Below are 25,331 nucleotides of genomic sequence, written 5' to 3'. Positions count from 1 at the left end.
AGGTTTATTCCATTTAACACTTGGTACTGCACTATTGGAGGCACTTTATATTTTTGCATGTCGGTCTGGAGTTGCTGGTGATCATCACAGAGTATACGAGGTGCAAAGCGTGGTTGATCCCTGCAGGACCTTGGTGGGGACCATTAAAGATCAGCGTGGAGCCTTTTTCCTGATGGGAATTATCATTAGTTGTGAGCGAGTTTGACCCTTTCAGTTCCCAGAAGAGGTGAAGCTGTTATAGCTGCAAAGGGTGGGCCAACTCAATATTGAACCCTAAGGACTAAGACTGGGATACCATTAAAGTTCATGTGTGTGTGTAAAGGCGGTCGTCCCAATACTTTTGGTAAAATAGTGTATATAATATATAACATAACTGACCCCTGTTGTGTCCAGAGCACCTGCACCAATCACGGTATGTCATGCCTAGACAGACACCTTTCTTGATGTTCTTATCATCCCCCTACATAACAGCTTTATTCTTTATCATAGCGCCCCATCCCGCCTCTCTGTTCCCATCCCGCACTCTGTCTGGGCTGGAATGCATGCACATTTCAACATAGAGGACCAAAATCTAGACTGTCCCCTCCTCTCGGGATTGCATCCTCCAACGTTTTCTTTTCCATTACGTGAAGCAGCAATTGTACAAATTTTATTTATAAAAAAAAAAAAAGAAAATCTCCATTTGTATCCATTTATATCCATCATCAATTAGATCAACATGACACATCCTAGATGAACATTGTGGTTTTATTTTAAGCCAGCAGGTGGTGCTCTAGTCTCCTTTTCACCTGTAAGCCTTCCATTCTTCTCAGCTGTGCTGAAGGAAATTCCTGTTATTTACACATCTCAAAATTTTCATCATAGCAGTGACTCTATCGTTATGACAGCACAGACTGCGCCCTTATCACAGCAGTGACTCCGCCCCTTTCACAGCAGTGACTCCTCCCTTATCACAGCAGGGACCCGCCCCTTTCACAGCAGTGACTCCTCCCTTATCACAGAAGTGGCTGCACCTCTTATTACACAGCCCAGTACAAGGATTCAATCAGACTGACCGAGCACTAAAGCAAGCAGTTGTACTGTGCAGTCACTTTAGCTAAGACACAGAGCTCTGACAGTCCTTAATTCATAGTTTCATAGTTAGTAAGGTTGAATAAAGACACCAGTCCATCCAGTTCAACCTGAGTAAGTGTCTACAATTTTCCCTATCCCTGTACATTGCTACACCCACATTGGTCCCTATCCTCAAGGAGCCCACAATCCAAGGTCCCTATCCATATACTAGGGCCAATTTTGGACAGAAGCCAGAAGCCAATTAACCTACCTGCATGTCTTTGGATTGTGGGAGGAAACCGGAGTACCCGGAGGAAACCCACGCAGGCACAGGGAGAACATGCAAACTCCAGGCAGGTAGTGTCATGGTTGGGATTTGAACCAGTGACCTTCTTACTGCTAGGTGAGAGTGCTAACCACTACACCACTGTGCCACCTTAATCATGTGATGCTTATATAAATCATATATAATAATACTGATCCCGCCCCTTATAATTTTTTTTTTGATTATTAAGAAAATTTAAAAACAGAGAATCTTCATGCAGCCCGTTCATTCTATGTATGTCATGAACAGAACACGTATGATCCTATCATCAGAGTCTGCGGATTGGCTGGGATATCCTCCAATCAGTGTCGGTTCGCCGCTCGGGACTGTTCTTGGCGCCTGCGCTCTTCAATCAGAAGCTTCTGAAAGACACAGAAGAGTTGCAATCACCCCCAAATAAATGTTCCACCACTTCCAACATGATAGAAAGGGGCATCTGAAGGAAAAAATAAAAAATTGGTTTTGATTTTGATGGGACAGGGAAGGGTTGGACCCTCTGTCAGGATTTAAATGCTGACCATGTCCCCTCTGTGGAGATTCACCTCCGATTTGTTCTGGTGACCATTAAGGCTGGGTTCACACCGCTGCGGGGGGAGAACCGGATGTGATTCGCACAGCAAATCACATCCGATCTCCGTAGCGCTGCGAGTTCAGCCATACAGATAGTATGGCTGAACTCGCAGCGGTCCCGCAGCAAACTCGCACGGGACCCTTTTTTGGGTCCGCAACGGAATCGGATCGCATGGGGGTTCACATCATGCGATCCAATTCCTGTGCGAGTCGGCAGATCGCACTGCGATATGCCGACGGATCTGGGGGTGTCATTAACATAACATTTACACCCCCAGCCGTCCGCATAGGGCAGTGTGAACTGCCGGCGGGAGGTGTGCGATGCGGGAAAACGCCGCGGATTCGCGGCGTTCCCGCATCGCAGCAATGTGAACCTAGCCTTAAAGTGATGAGAATATTCCACAAACTGAGTTGTTACCAGAACCTCGAAAAGAGGAGAAATCTCCCAATGGGGACAATTGTTCTGCTGACAATTGTCTGAAAGGAGAATTCTTTTTGGAGTGATTTCCTCTCACTTCCTGTTGTGTCTACATGACAGGAAGTGAAGGGAATTTTCTAAATAAGAGATACAAATGAGAAAAAAATCAAAAATATATATGTAAAAAAGCTTCAGAAATGCTTTAGCAGTTTTTACTTTCAAAATAATATTTTATACACAGAGCTGCCACTAGAGGGCACTCCTGTCTGTGTGAAGATCGGGATGTGAAGATTGATCACAAGTAGATTGGACCGTTACACTAAGCTGCCTCTAGAGGGTGCTCCTGTCTGGGTGATGATTGGTCACAAGGTTTAAGAGGAAGTAAACCCTGATGAGTTTACTTCCTCTTTCATTCCCTGCAAAGGCAAAGCATAATGGACTACTATGCATCGCATAGTAGCCCATTATGTGTCACTTACCTGACACAGGAGCCAGCGAAGTCGCCGCTGTCCCCTGTAGTCCGCCGCATCCATCTTGTTGGTGGGGTCTCTCCGCCGCTGTCATTCGGCGAAGCCGTCACTACCGCGCATGCGCACGGGAGCCGACACACGCGGCAGCTCCGTCGCTGAGAATGCCGCGCTCAGTGCACCTACGCGCTGCTGTCTTCAGCGCATGCGCCGTAGACACGGTGCCCGTTTTCGGGCAAATATCTCCTAAACCATATAGGTTTAGGAGATATTGCTTGGACCTACAGGTAAGCCTTAATCTAGGCTTACCTGTAGGTCAAAGTGGTTTGTAAGGGTTTACAACCACTTTAATCCAGCCATGATAAAGAGTGGTCACTAAAGACCAGAAAAAAAAATGCAGATAACACAGGAAGTGTACAGAGGACACGGGACAGATAACACAGGGAGTGTACAGAGGACACAGGACAGATAACACAGGAAATGTACAGAGGACACACGACAGATAATACAGGAAGTGTAAAGAGGACACGGGACAGATAACACAGGAAGTGTATAGCGGACACGGGACAGATAACACAGGAAGTGTACAGAGGACACGGGACAGATAACACAGGAAATGTACAGAGGACACACGACAGATAACACAGGAAGTGTACAGAGGACATGGAACAGATAACATAGGAAGTGTACAGAGGACACACAATAGATAACACAGGAAGTGTACAGAGGACTTGGGACAGATAACACAGGAAGTGTACAGAGGACACACGATAGATAACACAGGAAATGTACAGAGGACACATGACAGATAATACAGGAAGTGTACAGAGGACACGGGACAGATAACACAGGACGTGTACAGAGGACATGGAACAGATAACACAGGAAGTGTACAGAGGACACACGATAGATAACACAGGAAGTGTACAGAGGACTCGGGACAGATAACACAGGAAGTGTACAGAGGACACACGATAGATAACACAGGAAATGTACAGAGGACACATGACAGATAATACAGGAAGTGTACAGAGGACACGGGACAGATAACACAGGACGTGTACAGAGGACATGGAACAGATAACACAGGAAGTGTACAGAGGACACACGATAGATAACACAGGAAGTGTACAGAGGACTCGGGACAGATAACACAGGAAGTGTACAGAGGACACACGATAGATAACACAGGAAATGTACAGAGGACACATGACAGATAATACAGGAAGTGTACAGAGGACACGGGACAGATAACACAGGACGTGTACAGAGGACATGAAGATAGGGAGAGGATACAGTACAGATAATCTCCCACATTGCAGTGATCTCTCCATCCTCACACATATTGCAAAGTTCTCAGGCTCAGACTCACAATGAACAAGGTGCAGGCCATCAGCATTGCTTTCATGGAGACATGGAGGTCCATCAGGAAATTGATAGTATAGTTTTCTTTAGAGCTAAATCCCCGCCATACACGTGTGATGACCCCAATTTGAGTTGCTTTGTCCGTAGATAGAACCTGGAGAGAGAAGACAGGGGAGCATGATCATGATGACCACCAGAGTGTCTACATGGAGAACAGCAATCATACAGGAGGACATTACACCATTTCTATATAAAGGCTTAAATATTAACAGTTCCTTTTCCTAGAAAATTCTCCAAATATAACTGAATCTATTTATGCTGGAAAAAGTACCGTAAGAAACTTCCCTTAAAGTATTCTGATACCTCATAATTATCCCAGCTGCACAAGTCACATTTGGTTTTATAGTCTCCCTCCTCCAACTCTGCCAGCATCTGATTTTCTGAAATCTGTGTTCTCTAAAATAACTCTACAAGGAGTCTTCATAAGACAGACTGCTTCCTCCTTCATCAAATTTCATACTTCCTTCTACTTCCCTTCAGACATTGTATGATGGAGAAGAAGGTTCAAGCTGATGGGTCAAAGTTCAACTAAAGTCAAAATGTTTTATTTTGGAAGATTTCCCCTCTATTCTTGTTCTGGTGGCATCACAACTGAACAATTTACATGTATCCTGTCTAGAGGAATGTCTTCAGCAGTGCAGTTGCCCCTGCAATCATTTACTGATTATTTGCTTTGGACATCATTACAGAAGATATCAAATGTTGGAATCCTGCAGATTCAGAGGTGACCAGAATGGTGAACCACAAAGTACATTTTGGCAGTTCAAAAACGCTATACTATACAGTGAAATGTTTGTGGACCCATGTTCATCACACCTATATGAGCTGGTTGGATATCCCATTAAAAAATCATGGTCATTTATATGGAGTTACCCCACTTTGTGGCTATAACATCCTCTACTCTTCCTCAAAGACTTTCCACAATATTTTGGAGGATGTTTGTGGGAATTTGTGCCCATTTGTGCCCATTTGTAAGGTCAGGTACTGATGTTGGATTAAAACACTTGGCTCACCATCAATGTGTCAACTTATCCCAAAGGTGTTCAGTAGGGTTGAGGTCAGGGATCTGTGCAGGACACTTGAGTTCCTCCACACCAAACTGGTCAAACCGTGTTTTAACGGAGTTGGCCTTGTAGACAAGGGCACAGTCATGGTGGAAGAGAAAGGGGTCTTCACCAAGCTGTTACCACAAGGTTGGAAGAGCACACTTGTATACAATGTCTTTGAATGATGTAATATTAAGAATAACCTTTGCAGAGAACACCTGAACTCATTTAGAAGTAGAGCCAAAGGTGGAACACGGATAGACCGGGTTGGGCTGGGAAACATAAGATAGGGTAACAGGCAACAAAAGGCCACAGTGGGTGGTGGGACAGGTCGGGAACTTTGATAAAATGTTAAGTCACTCCAGCAAGGCCAGGCGGTGTCAAATAGTCTCCCAGTACCCAGAACAAAGTAGTAATGATGTTATTTAAATACATACACATATGAAGAACTTCAGCTCAGTTCATGAAACAACAAAGAGTTCAAATAATACATTTCAAAGAAACAATCAGCCATCCACTGATCCAGTGAAGGTATCTTGAAAACTTGACCACACACTTTGTGCCTTCCACCAGAGACAACAATGGCCTCTTACCAAATTAACTGGATCCCCATAACAGAGATGAAACAGGCATGTTCATCAATGACCATCCAGGCATCCAGCCACGATGAAAGGACTCCACCAGCCTCAGGCTCCAAAATTGGACTAAACAGCCTTTATACTCATAAAGGGTAACAGGGGCTGCACTTATTTATTATAAAAAAGCATATACTTACAAAGATAAAAACAGATACAGCATGTAACAACAAATAGTAGTGCCTCACCGGTGTCCACCTAGTGGGCGTAGTAACATCACAGGTTAAGCACGACTCATTTCAATGTAAAACAGCCTCATCACGGGAACAGTAGCACAACAAGTGACATCTAGTACAGTTTATATAGACTCTGCTACTTCCACTGTAATGCTCATAAGTATAACTAGACCTGCCCCAAAATGGCTCTGGTCAAACACCAAAAACTAAAGAAGAAATGTGGACAAAAACAATTCTCCATAGTAAAAGAAGGGAAGAAAGGAGAAAGGAGTATAAAAAAAGGTATCCACAGAGGATCAAACACAAGAGGGCAATTCAATTAAATTGAAGGAAAATAGGACTTATCATAAAATAATTGTATACCTAAGTATACAGTATATGCCATCTATTGCTCAAAAACCAATATGACAAATAACCACTTCAGCTCCGGAAGAATTGGCTGCCCAATGACCAGGCCATTTTTTGTGATTTAGGACTACGTCGCTTTAACTGACAATTGCGTTACATTTGATCACCTCTGCGGTTTTTATTTTTTGCGCTATAAACAAAAGAAGAGCAACAATTTTGAAAAAATAAACACAATCATTTTTACTTTTTTGCTATAATAAATATCCCAATTTAAAAAAAAAAAAACATTTTTTTCCTCAGTTTAGGCTGATGTGTATTCTTCTACATATTTTTGGTAAAAAAAAAATCACAATAAGCCTATATTGATTGGTTTGCGCAAAAGTTATAGCATCTACAAAATAGGGGGTAGTTTATGGCATTTTTATTATTATTTTTTTTACTAGTAATGGCGGCGATCTAAGATTTTTTTTTTTTTATCATGATTGCGACTTCATGGTGGACACATCGGACACTTTTGACACATTTTGGGACCATTGTCATTTATACAGCGATCAGTGCCATAAAAATGCATTGATTACTGTGTAAATGACACTGGCAGTGAAGGGGTTAAACACTAGGGGGCGCTGAAGGGGTTAAGTGTGTCCTAGGGAGTGATTCTAACTGTGGGGGGATGGGCTACCAGTGACACGACAGTGATCACTGTTCCCAATAACAGGGAGCATTAGATCACTGTCCTGTCACTAGGCAGAACAGGGAAATGCCTTGTTTACAAAGGCATCTCCCCATTCTGCCTCTCCTGACCATAATCGTGGACCTCCAGCAAACATTGAGTTCCCGGGACCCGTGAGCTCACTCCCGCGGCATATGGTGGGCATGCACGCACGCCCGCTGGGCAGCAAATTCAAAGGGACGTTCAGGTATGCCCATTTGCCTGCTCCTGCCATTCTGCCGATGTATATCGGCGTGCAGCAGTCGGGAAGTGGTTAAATATACCAAAGAAACCTAAAACTAAAATGAAAAATTAAAAGAGAAAATAATAAGCCCTAATCGTAGCAATGATAGGAAGGTCTAAAAAAATAGGCAGAATAAAAACTAAAAACACAGCACAACATAAAAAATAAACATATTAGTGGTGAACTATTATATAAAACTATTCAGGTCCCGCTCAATATTTAGACCATAGGGACTATAGGTTTTTAACTGAAAGATCCATCTGGTTTCTAACCTAGAGATCTCCCTCACAAAATGACTACCTCTCCAATGTGGAGAGAAAAGGTCAATGTTAATTAATTTCAAAGATGAAGGGTCCTTGTTATGTTGCAAATGATAATGTTTTGAGAGACTGTGTCCCTCATAACCTTTACAAATATTTACTATACGCTTGTTAATTCTCATCTGCCATGCTTGCGCGGTCCACCCAACATACTGAATGCCACACGAGCACTGCAGGAGATAGACAACACATTTGGTGGAACAAGAAACAAAACAATCTATTTCATAAGATTTCGATCTACTATGAGAAGTGAAGGATCTAGTTCTCACAGTATTCCCTCCAATGGTATGACATATTTTACACCTATGACAGGGGAAAGGGCTTTCAAGCCACCAAACAGCACAACCTTGGAAGGTGGATCCTTAGGATCATCAGGTAAAACAGGTCCCAAGACTCTATGTTTTTTTTTATATTCTCCACTGTATTAAAAATTGTCTCCTGACTAGGGCATGATGCCTAGAAAAGATGTTTACAAAAGAAAACTGATGATCATTATTAACAACAGAATCACATTCAAGATGTTTCACCTCATTAATTACCCAATTCAGCTCTGTTCACAATAGCCCTTTTCAAGAAATTGCTGTTTGAGAATCAGGGATTGGGACTGAAAGTCCTCCAGGTTGGAACAGTTATGTATATTTCTAAAGAATTGTCCCTTAGGAATGGCTTTAAACCATGAGGAATGGTGGCAACTCCCTTGACGGATAGACCCATTTTGATTGGTCTTTTTGAAAAAGTACAGGTAATGAAATGATGTCTAGAAATAGTTAAATCTAATAAAATGAATTTGTTCCTCACTAAACTCAAAAGATACCAATATCATTCTGGTTAAGTCCCTCCATACATGTTTTAAAGAATCATAATCCCCCTTCCACAAAAACAGGACGTCATTGTCAGAAACCATGAATCAGACCGAGACAGAAGTACAATTAAATCACACTTGTTTATTAAATAAAAATAAAAAGGTAAATAGAAAAAGCGTAGTCAAAGCATAGTCAGAGTCTAGTAACCGGATAGAGTAGTCAGCCAGGCCAGAGTTCAATAACCAGATCGGGTAATCAGCCAGGCCAGAAGTCAGGGATCCAAGTAGAGCAACAGCAAGCAGGATAAGGAGCCAGATGGGAAGTCAACAAGCCAGTCTTTAAACAGAACTGCAGGAGATGGTTTCTAGAGATGTGACCAAGGCGAAGGCAGAGGTGAAGTGAGCTGAACAGCTTTAAGTTGGCAGGTCAGACGAGCATGATCAGGAACAGCTGGTAAATGTGGATAGAGATGAGAGCTGGCAATTAGCCGACAGCTGAGCAGCCAGCCCAGAGAAGGAAGGGCTAAGCCAGCCCTGACAGTGACCTCCTCAATGACCCCTCTCCCTCTGAGGGCCACCGGGCTTGAGGGGAAACCGTCTATGGAACTCGTGGAGAAGTACAGAGGCATGTAGGTCCAAGGATGAAAACCAGGAGCGTTCCTCAGGACCGTACCCCTTCCAATGCACCAGGTACTGTATGTGCCCACGGAACCTACGGGAGTCAACAATGGATTGTACCTCATACTTCTCAACCTGAATAGGGTGAGGGCGTGGCACCGAGGTGGTAAATCGGTTACAGATCAATGGTTTCAATAAGGAGACATGAAACACATTTGAGATGTGCATACTAGGAGGAAGGTCCAACGCGTAAGCCACTGGGTTAATCCTGCGAAGGATACGGAAAGGCCCAATGAACCCAGGTGCAAACTTCAGTGAGGGAACACGAAGCCGGAGGTTGAGAGATGATAGCCAGACCCTGTCCCCAACCTGGTAGGAAGGCGCAGGCAGGCGTCTGCGGTCAGCATGGAGTCTGTACCTATCATTAGCATGACGCAAAGCCTCCTGGACTTGTACCCAAGTGGAACGAAGACCACAGAGATGCTCCTCTAATGCCGGAATACTCTACGGAACAAACAAGTCAGGCAACATGGAAGGTTGGAAACCATAATTCGCCATAAATGGAGACAATCGGGAGGCAGAATTCAAGGCACTGTTGTGAGCAAACTATGCCCATGATAATAGGTCTGACCAGTTGTTATGGTGGTCAGAAATATAGCAACATAGGAATTGCTCCAAGGACTGATTGGCTCGCTCTGCGGCCCCATTAGACTGCGGGTGATAGGCAGAAGAGAACGCAAGCTGGATTCCCAACTGTGCACGAAAGGCTCGCCGGAACCGAGAGACAAACTGACTGCCCCTGTCTGAGACAATCACCTTGGGTAGCCCATGTAAGCAAAAGATCTCCTGAGCAAAAATGGAAGCCAGTTCCTTAGAGGTAGGCAACTTCTTAAGTGGTATACAATGACACATCTTTCAGAACCAGTCAACCACCATAAGGATAACAGTGTTGCCTTGGGAGTTGGGCAACTTCACAATGAAATCCATTGACAGGTGAGTCCAGGGCCTCTCTCCATTGGGTATGGGTTGCAGGAGGCCCACTGGAAGGTGTCGTGGAGTATTACTCTGAGCACACACGGGACAGTCAGCTACGAAGGCAGTAACATCAGCCCATAGACTAGGCCACCAGAATTGTTGGGAAATGGCCCAAATGAGTTGATTCTTCCCAGGATGGCCAGCTGCCTTGGGAGAATGGTAAGTCTGGAGCACAGCAGCACGGAGACTCTCTGGGACAAAGCAGCGGTCACAAGGTTTCTCAGGAGGAGCATGGACCTGAGCAGCAAGAATTTTGTCCCCCAAAGGAGAAGTAAGACTGGTGTGAACCATAGCCAAAATACGATCAGGAGGAATCAAGCGACTACGACTTGGAAGTGGAGGAAAATTGTCGTGACAAGGCATCAGCCCTTAATTCTTAGTACCGGGTAAGAATGAGATAATGTAATTAAAGCTTGACAAGAAAAGAGCCCATCGCACCCTTCTGGAAGAGAGTCGCTTAGCCTCAGACATTAATGTAAGATTCTTATGGTCAGTAAGAATAAGAGGCACAGTGGTACCTTCAAGGAGATGTCTCCATTCTTTCAGGGCTAAAATGATCGCCAACAGCTCACCAATGCCACCGATCTCATAATTGCACTCAGCAGGTGACAATTTCTTGGAAAAGTAGCCACACGGATGCATAGCGCTCTCAGAGTTAGGACATTGAGACAGAAGGGCACCAACTCCAGTCTCAGAAGCATCAATTTCTAGGATAAAAGGCAATGTAGGATCAGGATGTGCCAACACAGGAGCAGAAACAAAGGCAGCCTTGAGAGTCTCAAAGGCCTTAATGGACTCCGGAGACCAACTCTGTGGGTTAACGTCCCTTCTGGTCATATCAGCCAGGGGCTTGACCAGAGATGAGAAGTTATGAATAAACTTCTGATAGTAGTTAGCAAAACACGGGAAACGCTGCAGAGGACATAAACCCACGGGTCGAGGCCAGTGTAGGACTGCCGAAAGTTTCTCTGGGTCCATCGAAAAACCAGCAGTGGAAATGACATGAAGGTAACCTGTTCACAATGGAACTCGCACTTCTCCAGTTTACAATAGAGGTTGTTCTCTCTTAGTTTCTGAAGCACATGACAGACATTTGTGTGGTGGCTCTCCAGGGACTTAGAAAATATGAGGATATCATCGAGATAAACCACCACACATAACTGCAATAAATCTCGGAGGACATCATTAATAAATTCCTGGAAAACTGCCGGGGTGTTACAAAGGCCAAAAGGCATTACCAATTACCAGGTATTCATAATGGCCTGTTCTGGCATTAAAGTTTTCCACTCGTCGCCCTCCTTAATGCGCACAAGATTGTATGCCCCTCTCAAGTCAAGCTTCGTGAAAACGGTTGCTCCCTTGAGGTGGTCAAATAACTCTGTAATCAATGGAATCGGGTAGGCATTCTTAATCGTAACACGATTGAGACCCCTATAATCTATGCAAGGTCTCAGTTCACCGCTCTTCTTCCTCACAAAGAAGAAACCAGCACCAACAGGAGACGAGTATTTGCGGATGAAACCTCGAGAAAGTGCGTCAGCAACATACTCCCCCATGGCCTTATCCTCCAAGACCGACAAAGGGTAAACCCCGCCACAAGGAGGTGTGGCTCCAGGTTGAAGGTCAATTGCGCAATCATATGACCGGTGTGGAGGCAAACTACCGGCTTGACCTTTATCAAAGACATCGCTAAAATCGCGGTACTCCTCCGGGAGGGAGGTGAGTGAAGAGGTGCACAGGACCTCGGATACCTTCAGGAACCATGTCTCACTGCATTGTGGTGACTAGGAGAGAACCTCAGCACGGAGCCAATCAAAAGAGGGGTTGTGCCTCTGTAACCAAAGATAACCAATAACCAGCAGAAACCTGGGTGAGGAAATAACTTGAAATTGGATTATCTCATGGTGAAGAGCCCCTACGGCTATGGATAACGGAACCGTCTCATGAGTCACATGGGCAGACTGTAAAGGTCTCCCATCAAGAGTGTCATGCAGCTGCAGCAGAATCGAGTGCTGCGAAACAAATGCAGCATCAATGAACAGGCCTGCAGCCCCAGAGTCGATTAAAGCCTGTATCTCGATGGATGACTCAGCCCAAGAAAGGGTGACCAAAACTAGGGGCTTATCCTTCTGGATAACTGGGGACGAAACAACGCCACCTAAGGTCTGTCCATGAGAGGACCTCAAGGTTCGGGCGTTCCCTGGACGGGTAGGACAAGACTTCAAAAAGTGACCTGCCTGGTCACAATAAAGGCACAATCTCTCCCTCTTCCTAAAGGCTCTCTCATCCATAGTGAGACGCGTAAAGGCCAGGTGCATGGGTTCATCTTCACTAACCGACTCGGTACCAGGAGGCATGGGAGGTGAGGGAGGCATGGGTGGGCCTACAAAGCTCGGAGGCAAATGTACAGGAGTTTTCTGCAAGCACTCCTTAAGAGAAAGTCTTTCTCTGAGTCTGGTCCAACGAGGATGGCAAACGAGATCAAGCTCTCCAGCTCAGTGGGAATATCTCAGGCTGCTATCTCATCCTTGATGGAATCCGAGAGACCATGAGAAAAAGCAGCCATGAGGGCCTCATTGTTCCAAGCAACCTCTGCTGCCAAAGTACGGAATTCAATGGCATAGTCGGCAACAGTTCTCGTACTCTGTTTGATGGACATGAGGCACTTGGCAGAAGAAGCGGAGAGTGCGGGAACGTCAAATACAATTCAAAGGAGGCCACAAACTGAGGGTAACTCAAGACAACAGGTTTTTGCGTCTCCCAGAGAGGGTTAGCCCAGGCCAAGGCTCTCTCAGAAAGCAAGGATATCACGAAACCTACTTTGTTTCTGTCCGTGGGAAATGCCTGGGGCAGCATCTCGCAGTCAGCGGTAGGAGATTGTGCGTGCTGTCTGCGTGCTCTGAACGCAGTATACACCGCTATATCCACCTATATAGCTAACTATCTTGCTCGTTTTAAATAGAGCTTGCAGTCAGCGGTAGGAGATTGTGCATGCTGTCTGCATGCTCTGAACCCAGTATACACTGCTATATCCACCTACATAGCTCTTCTCTATTTGAGCCATCTGCCATCTGCAGGAGTTAATGGAAGTTGTGTGTGCCTCCAGCACAATATACACTACCCAATTGCTGGTTTTCCCAACTCCCTTCAGGCCATTACCATGTCTGGAAGGCCAGCAAGGAGAGGCAGACAGGCGCGAGCCGATAAAAGAGGGCATGCAGGCTCTGTGTCTAGAGACAACAGTGCTGGTCGTGGACGCGGTGCATCGTCATCATCAGCACGTGGCCATGGGACACGATTGTCCTCCTTTTCGGCAGCTGCACATGTTGAGCCGCAACATGCCAACGACTTGGTAGAGTGGACGACCAAGCCCTCTTCATCCTCCTCATCCTCTCTCACCCAGGCTCAGGGTACTAGAAAAGCAGCTGCCAACGCATCGTCTTCCCTCCTCTCAATGTCATCATCAGTGACTCCTTCCCTAGGCCCACCACGTACTCCTGAGGAGTCTCCTGAACTCTTTGAGCACAGTGTTGGGTACATGCTCCAGGAGGATGCCCAGCGTTCTGTAGGCTCTGATGATGATACTCAGCTAGAGGAAGGCAGTAGCGTGAATGCAGAGAGAGGGGATGTTCAAGAAGGACAGCAATCTGGCAGTCATGTTCCACAAGCTGCAGCATACTGCCAGGTTTGCTCCAGTGATGAAGAGGGAGGGGATGATGAGGGCACTGACTCCACGTGGGTGCCTGGTAGGAGAGAGGAGGAGGGGGAGGCACATGTTCAACGAGGCAGGATGCCCTCCGGGGGCCAGCTTAGGGGCAGCACACCGATTGAATCACACTGCAGAGCTCCGCCTGTGCAGGGCGCTGCCTCTGCGCGTTATTCTAAAAGTTCTTTGGTGTGGGTCTTTTTTGAGACGAGTGCATCAGATCGCACCGCTGCTATTTGCAACATATGTCTCAAGCGTATCTCGCGTGGCCAAAACATCAGCCGCTTGGGCACCACATGCTTGACCAGACATATGTTGACCTGCCATGCAGCTCGTTGGCAAGCGTACCTCAAAGATCTACACCAAAGAACAAAGCGGACCTCTCCTTGCTCCTCATCAGCTGGCATCTCCAACCCCACTAGACCTTAAGTCCTCTCTGAAACCTGCTCTGAGAGGAATGAAGGTGTAGAATTAGGTGTGTCACAGCCAAGTGCTTCTGGGCACTCTGCTAGCAGTACACCTACGTTCGATTATAGCAGGCAAATGTCCCTGCCCCAGCTGCTGGACCGGCGAAAGAAGTTCACTCCCAGCCATCCACATGCCCAGTGGTTGAATGCTAGCTTGGCTAAATTGCTAGCACTTCAACTGCTGCCTTTTCAGTTGGTAGACTCGGCCCTCTTCCGTGAGTTTGTACAATGTGTGGTTCCTCAGTGGCAGGTCCCCAAACGCCACTTTTTCTCACGGAAGGCGATTCCGGCTCTCTACCGGCATTCTTTTCTCATGGAAGGCGATTCCGGCTCTCTACTGGCATGTGGAAGGCAATGTCCTTGCCTCGCTGGACAGGGCGGTCAGCGGTAAGGTGCATATTACCGCTGACTCATGGTCCAGCAGGCATGGACAGGGACGTTACCTGTCTTTCACGGCCCATTGGGTCACTCTTCTAGCAGCTGGGAAGGATGCAGGACAAGGTGCAGTAGTGTTGGAGGTTGTTCCGCCACCATGCCTCCAAAATGCTACTATTGGTTGTGACACACCTCTCTCCTCCACCCTCTCCTCTTCTTCTTCCTCCATGGCCTCTTCCAGTGCTCTGTCCTCAGAACCAGCGGTGCTCCGTAGGCGTTCCAGGGGCTACGCAAGTACTCAGGCAAAACGATGCCATGCCATGCTTGCGCTGGTTTCTTTGGGGGACAGGAGCCACACTGGGGCGGATGTTTTGTCAGCTCTGCAGGGGCAGGCCGAGAGGTGGTTGACACCACGCCAGCTTAAGCCAGGAATGGTGGTTTGCGACAATGGCACCAACCTCCTCTCCGCCCTCCGACAGGGACAACTGACCCATGTGCCCTGTGTAGCTCACGTCCTTAACCTGGTGGTGCAGCGGTTCTTGGGCAGGTACCCGGGCTTACAGGATGTCCTGAAGCAGGCCAGGAGGATGATTGAGTCAGCATGGAGGTGGAGGCTGGCACTCAGCATCAGCAGCAGCAACAGTCTTGTAGGGATGATTTACAGTCCCAAGAAACCCGTGGACTTGTACGTGGCTGGGAGGAGGTAGCTGTGGATCATGTTGTCCTTAGTGACCCAGAGGACTCCAGACCGAATGCCTCAGCTAACCTACGCTGCATGGCCTCCCTGATTCTGCAAAGCCTGCGGAAGGATCCTCGTATTCTTCGGATTAAGGAGAGGGACCATTACTGGCTGGCCACTCTCCTTGATCCATGGTACAAGGGTAAGGTTGCCGACCTTATCTTGCCATCGCAGAGGGAGCAGAGGATGAGACATCTCCGGGAGGCCTTGCAGAAAGGTCTGTGCAACGCGTTCCCAGAGACTGGGAGGTTACAAACTCCTGGTCTTGGACAACGTGTTGCTGAGGCATCGGTCAGAAGGAGCGGTGGAGAAGGTGGCTGTCTGACTGATGCTTTCAGACAATTTTTTAGTCCGCAGCCCCAAGGTATGATTGGTTCCAGCAACCATCACCAGCGTCTGATTTACATGGTGCAGAAATACCTAGGGGCAAGGTCAGACTTGGACACCTTTCCCACCGAAAATCCTCTGGCTTACTGGGTCTTGAGGATGGATCACTGGCCAGAGCTTTCACAGTATGCAATTGAGCTACTGGCCTGTCCTGCATCGAGCGTTCTTTCGGAACGCACCTTCAGTGCTGCTGGTGGCTTTGTTACCGATCACAGGGTGCACCTGTCCACCGACTCAGTTGATCGACTGACCTTCATCAAGATGAATCAGTCTTGGATCACCCACAGCTACCAAGCACCTGAAGCTGATGTAACCGAATAATTTTTTTTGAAATATCACATCCCTTCAAGACTGCCTATGCTGATGCTGAGTGACTGTCCTGTTATGTTGATTGTCTATCCTCTTCCTCCTCCGCTGATGTTGGGAGAACATTTCTGGTTCTGGGTGATGCCATCAGCCCAATTTTTCTGCCCCTGTTTGACAGGGGCGTTTAATTACAATTTTTGATGCAATGCTTTGCAGCAGGGCTAATTCCTGCACTAAAACTAGAGTATATGGGAGAGGTTGCAGTGTGGTGGCACCAGAACCAGTGCCTAAGGCCCAATTTTTCTGCCCCTGTTTAACAGGGGCGTTTAATTACAATTTTTGATGCAATGCTTTGCAGCAGGGCTAATTCCTGCACTAAAACTAGAGTATATGGGAGAGGTTGCAGTGTCATGGCACCAGCACCAGTGCCTAAGGCCCAATTTTTCTGCCCCTGTTTAACAGGGGCGTTTAATTACAATTTTTGATGCAATGCTTTGCAGCAGGGCTAATTCCTGCACTAAAACTAGAGTATATGGGAGAGGTTGCAGTGTCATGGCACCAGAACCAGTGCCTAAGGCCCAATTTTTCTGCCCCTGTTTAACAGGGGCGTTGAATTACAATTTTTGATGCAATGCTTTGCAGCAGAGCTAATTTTTGCACTAAAACTAGAGTATATGGGAGAGGTTGCAGTGTCGTGGCACCAGCACCAGTGCCTAAGGTCCAATTTTTCTGCCCCTGTTTAACAGGGACATGTAATTACAATTCTTGATATAATATTTCACAGGAGGGCCCGTTCCTGTGCCCACCCAGAGTAACTGTGAGGACTTATAGTGTTGTGGCACTAGCACCACAACCACCAAAGGTCAATTTTTCTACCACTGTTCAACAATGGCATGTAATTACTATTCTTGATATAATCGTTCACAGCAGGGCGCTCCAGCGCCCACCAAGAGTCACTTTCAGGGCTTACAATGTTGTGGCAAAACCAATACCTTGTTCCACCATTTCTGCAGAGCATATAGGGCAGGCCCCTACTTTCAAACATCCAACTTACAAACATCTCCTACTTGCAAACGGAAGGAGACAACAGCAAGTGAGATGAAAAAAGACGGACGGCAAAACAAATTATACAGGGATGATAACCCTTCCCTATGTTTTCCAAAAAGCTTAAAAATAGTTTTTTTGACTGGAGATACACTTTTAAAACGTACCAGTTGAAAATTACAAACAGATTTAACTTAACACAACAAACCTACACAGTCCCTGTCTTGTTTGCACCGCCTGTATACTGCTGTTCTGAGTATATAGGGCCTGGGGGCCACACGTATTTCCTTTTTTTAATATGGGTACGGGGTTCCCCTTAATATGCGTACAAGACCCAAAAAGGCTGGTAATGGGCAGGGAGGGCTACCCATGCCATTTTTCTCAATGATTTTCAACCATATTGCAGGAACTGGATATAACATTAAAACCGCAAGCAGTTTTAAATGGCGTTATTTCCGTTTAATGTCATTTTGTGCAGGGACTGTTCTAAACACGGGAAACACGTGGCACTTCACAGACATACTACAGACACCCCTCAGGCACCATATTTAAAGGAATATTTTACTTTTTTTTTCACTTTAATCGTCATTAAAATCAGTGCTCCCGCCAAAACGGCCATTTTTAAAACTTTTTTTTGCAGTGACCCATGTCCCCTGGGGCAGGAGCCAGGTCCCCAAACCCTTTTTAGGACAGTATCTTGCATATTAGCCGTTAAAATTAGCACTTTTAATTTCAAACGTTTGAGTCCCATAGACTTCAATGGGGTTCTACCGTTCGTATGAATTTGGGGTCCGTTCAAAAGTTCTGGTGCGAACCGAACCGGGGGGTGTTCGGCTCATCCCTACCTGTGAGTATAACTATAGAGGACACTGCCAAAGTCACCCCTGCATATCTTTGGAGGCTAAATACCAGGATACTGCAATCCGAACCATATGCCCAAATACTACACGACAATCTAGTGTCATTCTTTACGCAAAACAAAGACTGTTTTATGAACTCTTTATTCAACTGGGAGCTAGGGATAGGAGGCAGAGGAGGCAGCGAATGAACAAACTCCTAGCAGACATCCAATCAATTGATCTCCTTAACAAACAACATCCCACACAAGCACTTAAATCTCAATTAATAGTGCTCAGACTAGACCTCAGAGCTCTTTTTATTGGAAACACACGACAGATTCCAGAAACGACTCAAAATGAGGTTCTACGCTGAAGGAAATAAGTCGGGTAAATTACTCTCCCACCAGATCAAGGGCCATTTCACCAAATCTCCCATTCCCTCTGTTTACCATCCCACTACAAATTCCAAATTGACCAACCCGCAAGACATTGCAAATGCATTTAGTGCATACTATAGTAAACTTTACAATCTGAAAGACTAAATATGCCAGTACCAACCCACACCCATGCAAATAAAGACCTTCTTAGACTCGGTCCACCTACCTAGTCTAACTCCACTTCAACTAGATGAGCTTAATGCCCCGATCACATCAGAAGAAATTGCAAATGCCATTAAAGCACTACCAAACAACAAAGCACCACCAAACAACAAAGCACCTGGGCCTGATGGTTTTCTGGGAGAGTACTATAAACAATTTAGCCACTTACTTACGGAGTATATTACCCCTCTGTTCAATTCAGCTGCCTCCTTGGCCTCTTTCCCCCAGCAAATGCTGAAAGCTTTAATTATTACGATACTGAAGCCAGGGAAGGAGCCTAACTTAACACAAAATTTCCGTCCTATCTCACTACTTAACCATGATGTAAAACTATATGCAAAGGTATTAGCAAACAGGCTGATTGACTTGTTGCCAGTACTGATTCACCCTGACCAGTCAGGCTTCATCAAGGGACGTCTTTAGACGCGGAGAAGGCATTTGATAGGGTTCACTGGCAGTATTTGAAAATTACGTTAGAAAAATTTGGCTTTCAGGGACATATCCTTTTAGCAATCTTAGCTCTCTACTCCTCCCCTTCAGCTCAAGTTTATTGTTCATCCCTTTCACCCTTAATATTTGACCTGATGATTGAACCCCTTGCAGCAAAAGTCAGGTCTCAAGTGAACGTTTCGGGTATCAGCGTCGGCGATACAGAGCACAAGATCAGCCTCTTCGCTGATGACGTGATATTTTCACTAACCAACCCTACCTCCTCCCTGGCTTCGGTGCAAACAATACTGGATGAATTCGGTTGTGTCTCATATTATAAAATTAACATATCTAAGTCATACATACTACCTCTAGAAATGTCAAAGCAACAACACTATTTGCAAAGTAACTATCAATATGCATGGTCTAAAGAATCTCACAATTACCTTGGCACTACCCTCACAAGCACCATAGCAGCTCTGTAAAGAACCAATTTCATTCCTTTCCTAAACACTCTTCCTAAAGACTTAGAAAAAATATCCAAACTAACGCTCTCCAGCTCAGGTAGACTCACAGCATTCAAAATGCTTAAACTTCCCTTAAACGTGCCCTAAACTGTTTTACTTATTTAGGGCACTACCCATTCCTATACCATCATCCTTCTTTACACAGGTTCAATCCCTTCTAGCACAACACATCCTAACAAAACACAAAGAAGTGGGTGGGATAGGATATTTTTATATTAGAGATTAATATATTGCGGCAGTACTGGCACACAGCATGGTTTACTCCTGACCCTAATAACCACTGGAGCTCTATTGAAGCTTTCCAAGTACCAGGCAAAAACCTAAAGATCTGGCTACTAACCACACCTAAAATAAAGAAAACTGATAAACACCTACCGTATTTTCCGGCATATAAGACGACCTTTTACACTTAAAAAAATTGGCCAAAAATCGGGGGTCGTCTTATACGCCAGATCAGCCACTCGGATGCCTGCTGAGGGTTCAGTAATACTGTATGTAGCGTCAGCTACATACAGTATATACCGCTGAGCCAATCCCGGTGAGCGATGTATTCAAATTAATACAGAGCCTGCTCAGATTGGAGTAACAACCTCTGCCAATCCGAGCAGGCTACTCAGTAGCCTGCTTGGATTGACAGAGGTTGAGAGGCGCAGGCTGATGATGATAAAGCCTCTGCCAATCCAAGAAGGCTTTGTATTCATTAATAGAATACATCACTCGCCGTGATTGGTTCCAACAAAAGCAGGAAGAAGGATATGGCGCCAGCTCCTGCTCCAGCAAGAAGGACGAAATATCAAGCGTTGAAAGCCTCGGAAGGGGGTTGTCTTATACGGTAAGTACAAAAAAAAATGCTTAAACAACTGTAAGATTAGGGGGTCGTCTTATATGTCCGGTCGTCTTATACACCGGCGTATCTCCAACCATAAAAGCATCGACGGCGACGTTCGCTCACTTACTAACCTGAACACAACTACCAAAACCTGCGAAATTCCCCTCCCCATAGAAATACTCAATTTACTGATCCGGGACATACATATAACTTCATGGAAAGAAAAAGGTTTAACTCAAATTGCAGACCTGTATACCAACGAGTGTTTTTGACTCCCCGCAAAAGATTACTTTAAATATGTCCAAATAACTCAGTGCTTAATGCGAACTCCCTATCTCCGCATAAACATTCCGATAGAAGCATGGCAATACCTGTCAGGTAGCAAAACGTCAGCCAAAGGTATTACGCTTTTCTACGCCATATTGAAAGGCAAAACCACTTTCGGAAAACTGTCCCCCATGTTAAAATGGGAAAAGGACACGGGGACCTCGTATTCCCTGCAACAATGGCAAAACGCACTGTGAGCCACTCACTCAGCAACAAAATCCGCTAACCTCTGGCAACTTAGGTATAAGATGAACCTTAGATGGTACATTACCCCCGCACAGCTCCACACGTACAACTCAACTGCAGAGCCTACTTGTTGGAGACACTGTGGACTACCAGGGACCTTATATCATATATGTGTGGGCCTGCCCTAAACTAGCTCTATTCTGGAAAGATACATTTCACCTAATATCAGAGGTCACACACATTACCACGCCACCAACCCCAGAACTGGCAATCCTCAATATTGGAATCAAGAACTACCCACATAGTCTCTGATGTATTGTCACACATATATGCCTAGCGGTAAGACTGACCCTAGCCCGTAATTGGAAATCCTCAGATCAGCTTTCATATACAGAAGTTTTTCGAGCGACACAGCTACACGGAATGTATGAACGCATGTACGCCTCGGTGGAAGGCTTTCTGCCCAAAATAGCACACAACAATGGATGGATTGGTTCAAAAAGGCCCAACCCATATTTATTTGAACATTCACACTAAACTAGGAGAGCCACACATAACCCTAGACCACAAAAATCGGCACCTCCTCCCACCTTGCCATTAAAGTGGTTGTAAACCCTTACAAACCACTTTGACCTACAGGTAAGCCTAGATTAAGGCTTACCTGTAGGTCCAAGAAATATCTCCTAAACCATAAAGGTTTAGGAGATATTTGCCCGAAAACAGGCACCGCTGTCTACGGCGCATGCTCCATAGACATTGGCGCATAGGCGCACTGAGAGCGGCATTCTCAGAGACGGAGCTACCGCGCGTGTCGGCTCCCGTGCGCAAGCGTGGGAATGACGTCATCAAGGCTTCGCCGATTGACAGCGGCGGAGCTGCGAGACCCCACCAAGAAGATGGATGCGGCGGACTACAGGGGACAGCGGCGACTTCACTGGCTCCTGTGTCAGGTAAGTGACACATAATAGGCTACTATGCGATGCGATTCGATGCATAGTAGTCCATTATGCTTTGCATTTGCAGGGAATGAAAGAGGAAGTAAACTCATCAGGGTTTACTTCCTCTTTAATAAGGAGGAGATGACTATTTTTGATCGGCACATGGTCTTGTGACTTTGGCATGACCAGGTTGACCTTATAACTTTTTTTCTAAACTCCATTCATTTGTTTTGCACTCTTCTGTTTTTGGTCTCACAAAGCCAATGGTAATGCACATTTTAAAGCACACCTCTGTACACCACAGTACATCCATATCACTGCTAATTCATTGTTCCCTTTGGTCGCCAACCCTGAAAACAATCTTGTAACACTGCTCATGCTCACTAGCTATTGCTCATTGCCACCTTGCACTATATTATTTCAAAAAACAATTGACTTGTTCTTCACCTTCCTGCTGTGGCTACAAATGTTACTAAAAAATAAGACTGCAAAAACACAAAAAAGGCATTAACATATATTATGTTTGTCATTTTTATATCAGAGTCAGGTTAAAAAAGAAGCCCACAGTGAGTAGAAAGCATGGCAGATGTTCACCTCAACCAGCGTACAGAGGCAACCCAATAACATTTTCTACAAGTATTATTTCTAAAGAAAAAAATATTTGATACTTGTTGATAGACTAACCTTATAATGGAGGTCTGACATGAAGCCTTCCCCCCATCCTGGACCTTTTACTTTAAAACAAACATGCCTCAATGAATCCAAGATGTCGAAGCTTAAGGTAAAACTTGTCCACTTTTTGATAATGTAGCCGAGAAGCTCCCCGGAGGAAGTGGAGACCTGTAACTATAATAATACATTGTCACAAGAGGATGTCTAATGAGTTTTGTCACCATATCCAGAACTGTACTGCGGCTGTCCAGTAAGTTTATTTGGACCCATTCCTTGTCATTAATTACCAGTCCTAAAGGAATAGGAACAAATCTTATTTCAAATCAGCATTAGTGGACCACATCTTGTAACCAGCTCCATCTAGATGACCATGTTTTATATTCCATTAGTCTCTATAGTCAACAAAGCTGTGCATTTGTTCTTGCCAGTCTTAGCCCTTGTACACACGGTCGGACATTCCGACAACCAAATCCGTCGGATTTTGTCCGAAACTGGTATTGCATACTGCATCGTTCAGAACGTGATGACGTTATTTCGTTATGATGGGACTACGTTCAGGCTAGTAGCCAATAGCTTTGGTCTAGGAATTTGATCTGAGCATGCGTGGCACTTTGTCCGATCGGAAATTCTCTAAAAACCATGATGATGGAAAATGTTATAGTCCAGTCCGATGGAGCCCACACATGGGTCAGATTATCCGTCAACACGGTCCGATCGGACATTTTCCATCGGAATGTCTGACCGTGTGTACAGGGGCTTAGAGGAACATGTGCTATAACAGAACAGCCCCAGAGGCCTGTGTCTTGAATGTCACCAGTACTAAAAATCCATGTGTTCTTTTTCACCAGTCTTAGAGGTCCATGACTTTGATATAACCAACCCTATAAGTTTGTACCTTATTGCTAACCAGGCCTAGAGGATTATGGATTTTTATCATAGGAGCTTTAGTGTTTCAGGTCTTATCTCACCAGTAGGGATGAGCTGAACACCCCCCGGTTCGGTTCGCACCAGAACTTTCGAACGGACCGAAAATTCATATGAACTTTAGAACCCCATTAAGTCTATGGGACTCGGACTTTCGAAATCAAAAGTGCTAATTTTAATGGCTAATATGCAAGATATTGTCCTAAAAAGGGTTTGGGGACCTGGCTCCTGCCCCAGGGGACATGGGTCAATGACAAAAAAAAAAAAATGCAGTTTTTTCGGGAGCACTGATTTTAACCACTTCGGTACCGCGCTATTGCCAAATGACGGCATTAGCGCGGACCTACATTTCCGGGACTACGTCTATTGACGTCGTCCCGTGTACGAGCGGCCTGCGCGCCCCCTGAGGGGCGCGCGCGGCGCGCTCTGTGATCGGCGAGTCCATAAAACTCGCCTGATCACCGATCAGTGCAAGGGGTCGATCCCGACCCCTTATCACGTGATCAGCTGTCAGCCAATGACAGCTGATCATGTGATAGAATGGAGCCGGTAATCGGCTATTATTCCTCCTCGCGCCGATCGGCCGTGATCGGGACATCAGTCCCGATCACTGGCGGCCGTGATCGGGACATCAGTCCCGATCACGGCCAGTAATGTAAGCGCTCACCTGCCCCCTGCCAGTGCCCACCTGCCCCCTGCAGTGCCAATTTAATAAAAGTTAGTGCCCCCCGTCAGTGCCACCCAGCAGTGCCCACAGTGCCACCCAGCAGTGCCCACAGTGCCACCCAGCAGTGCCACCCACAGTGCCACCCAGCAGTGCCACCCACAGTGCCACCCACAGTGCCCACAATCTGCCTCAAAGGTGCTGCACCCCAGTGCCGCCCATCAGTGCCCAGCAGTGCCGCCCATCAGTGCCCAGCAGTGCCACCTATCAGAGCCACCTATCAGTGCCACCTATCAGTGCCCATCAGTCCCATCTATCAGTGGTACCCATCCGTGCCACCCATCCGTGCCACCCATCCGTGCCACCCATCCGTGCCATCTTATCTGTGCCCATCTTATCTGTGCCGCCTTATCTGTGCCCATCGGTGCCGCCTTATCTGTGCCTATTAGTGCCGCCTTAACTATGCCTATCAGTGCCCACCAGTGCAGCCTATCAGTGCCCACCAATGCAGCCCATCAGTGCCCACCAATGCAGCCTATCAGTGCTGCCTAATCAGCGCACTTCAATGAAGGAGAAAAATGACCCGTTTGCAAAATTTTAGAACAAACTATTAAAACATGATTTTTTTTTTATTTTTTTGCATCTTTTTTTGTTTGTTTAGCAAAAAATAAAACTCCGAGCTGTAACTAAATACCACCAAAAGAAAGCTCTATTTGTGGGAAAAAAATGATAAAAATTTCATTTGGGTACAGTGTTGTATGCCCGCGCAATTGTCATTCAAAGTGCATCAGCGCTGAAAGCTGAAAATTGGTCTGGGACTGAGGGGGGTTTAAGTGCCCAGTAAGCAAGTGGTTAAAGACAATTAAAGTGAAAAAAAAAAGTGAAATATTATTTTAAATATCATGCCAGGGGGGTGTCTATAGTATGCCTGTGAAGTGGCGCATGTTTCCCGTGTTTAGAACAGTCCCTGACAGACGGAAATAATGGAAAAAAAGTAATTTAATACTGCTTGCGGTTTTAATGTCATGTCTGGTTTCCGGCAATATGGATGAAAATCATTGAGAAAAATGGCATGGGTAGCCCCCCTTGCCCATTACCAGCCCATTTGGGTCTTGTACAGATATTAAGGGGAACCCCGTACCCAAATTAAAAAAAGTAAATGCGTAGGGCCCCCAGGCTCTA

The 25,331-nt window shown here is 45.7% G+C and overlaps 1 long non-coding RNA gene across 1 annotated transcript; it reads right to left on the bottom strand.

Moving 5' to 3' along the window:
• Positions 1 to 627: 627 nt before the first annotated feature.
• LOC143964348 (uncharacterized) lies at positions 628 to 22,731 on the bottom strand. Its single transcript, XR_013271125.1, has 4 exons — positions 22,574 to 22,731; positions 4,206 to 4,352; positions 1,490 to 1,740; positions 628 to 1,120 (listed from the first exon to the last, which is right to left on the bottom strand). It is a non-coding gene; the product is annotated as an uncharacterized LOC143964348 (long non-coding RNA).
• Between the last annotated feature and the right edge of the window lie 2,600 nt (positions 22,732 to 25,331).

The sequence above is a fragment of the Lithobates pipiens genome, unplaced genomic scaffold (genome assembly GCF_037356315.1).
Source record: "Lithobates pipiens isolate NorthernLeopardFrog02 unplaced genomic scaffold, aLitPip1_a1.2 Scaffold_8, whole genome shotgun sequence".
In the NCBI taxonomy this organism is placed as follows: Eukaryota; Metazoa; Chordata; class Amphibia; order Anura; family Ranidae; genus Lithobates; species Lithobates pipiens.
The sequence above is the reverse complement of the archived record's forward strand: the minus strand, read 5'-3'. Positions and strand labels throughout refer to the sequence as shown.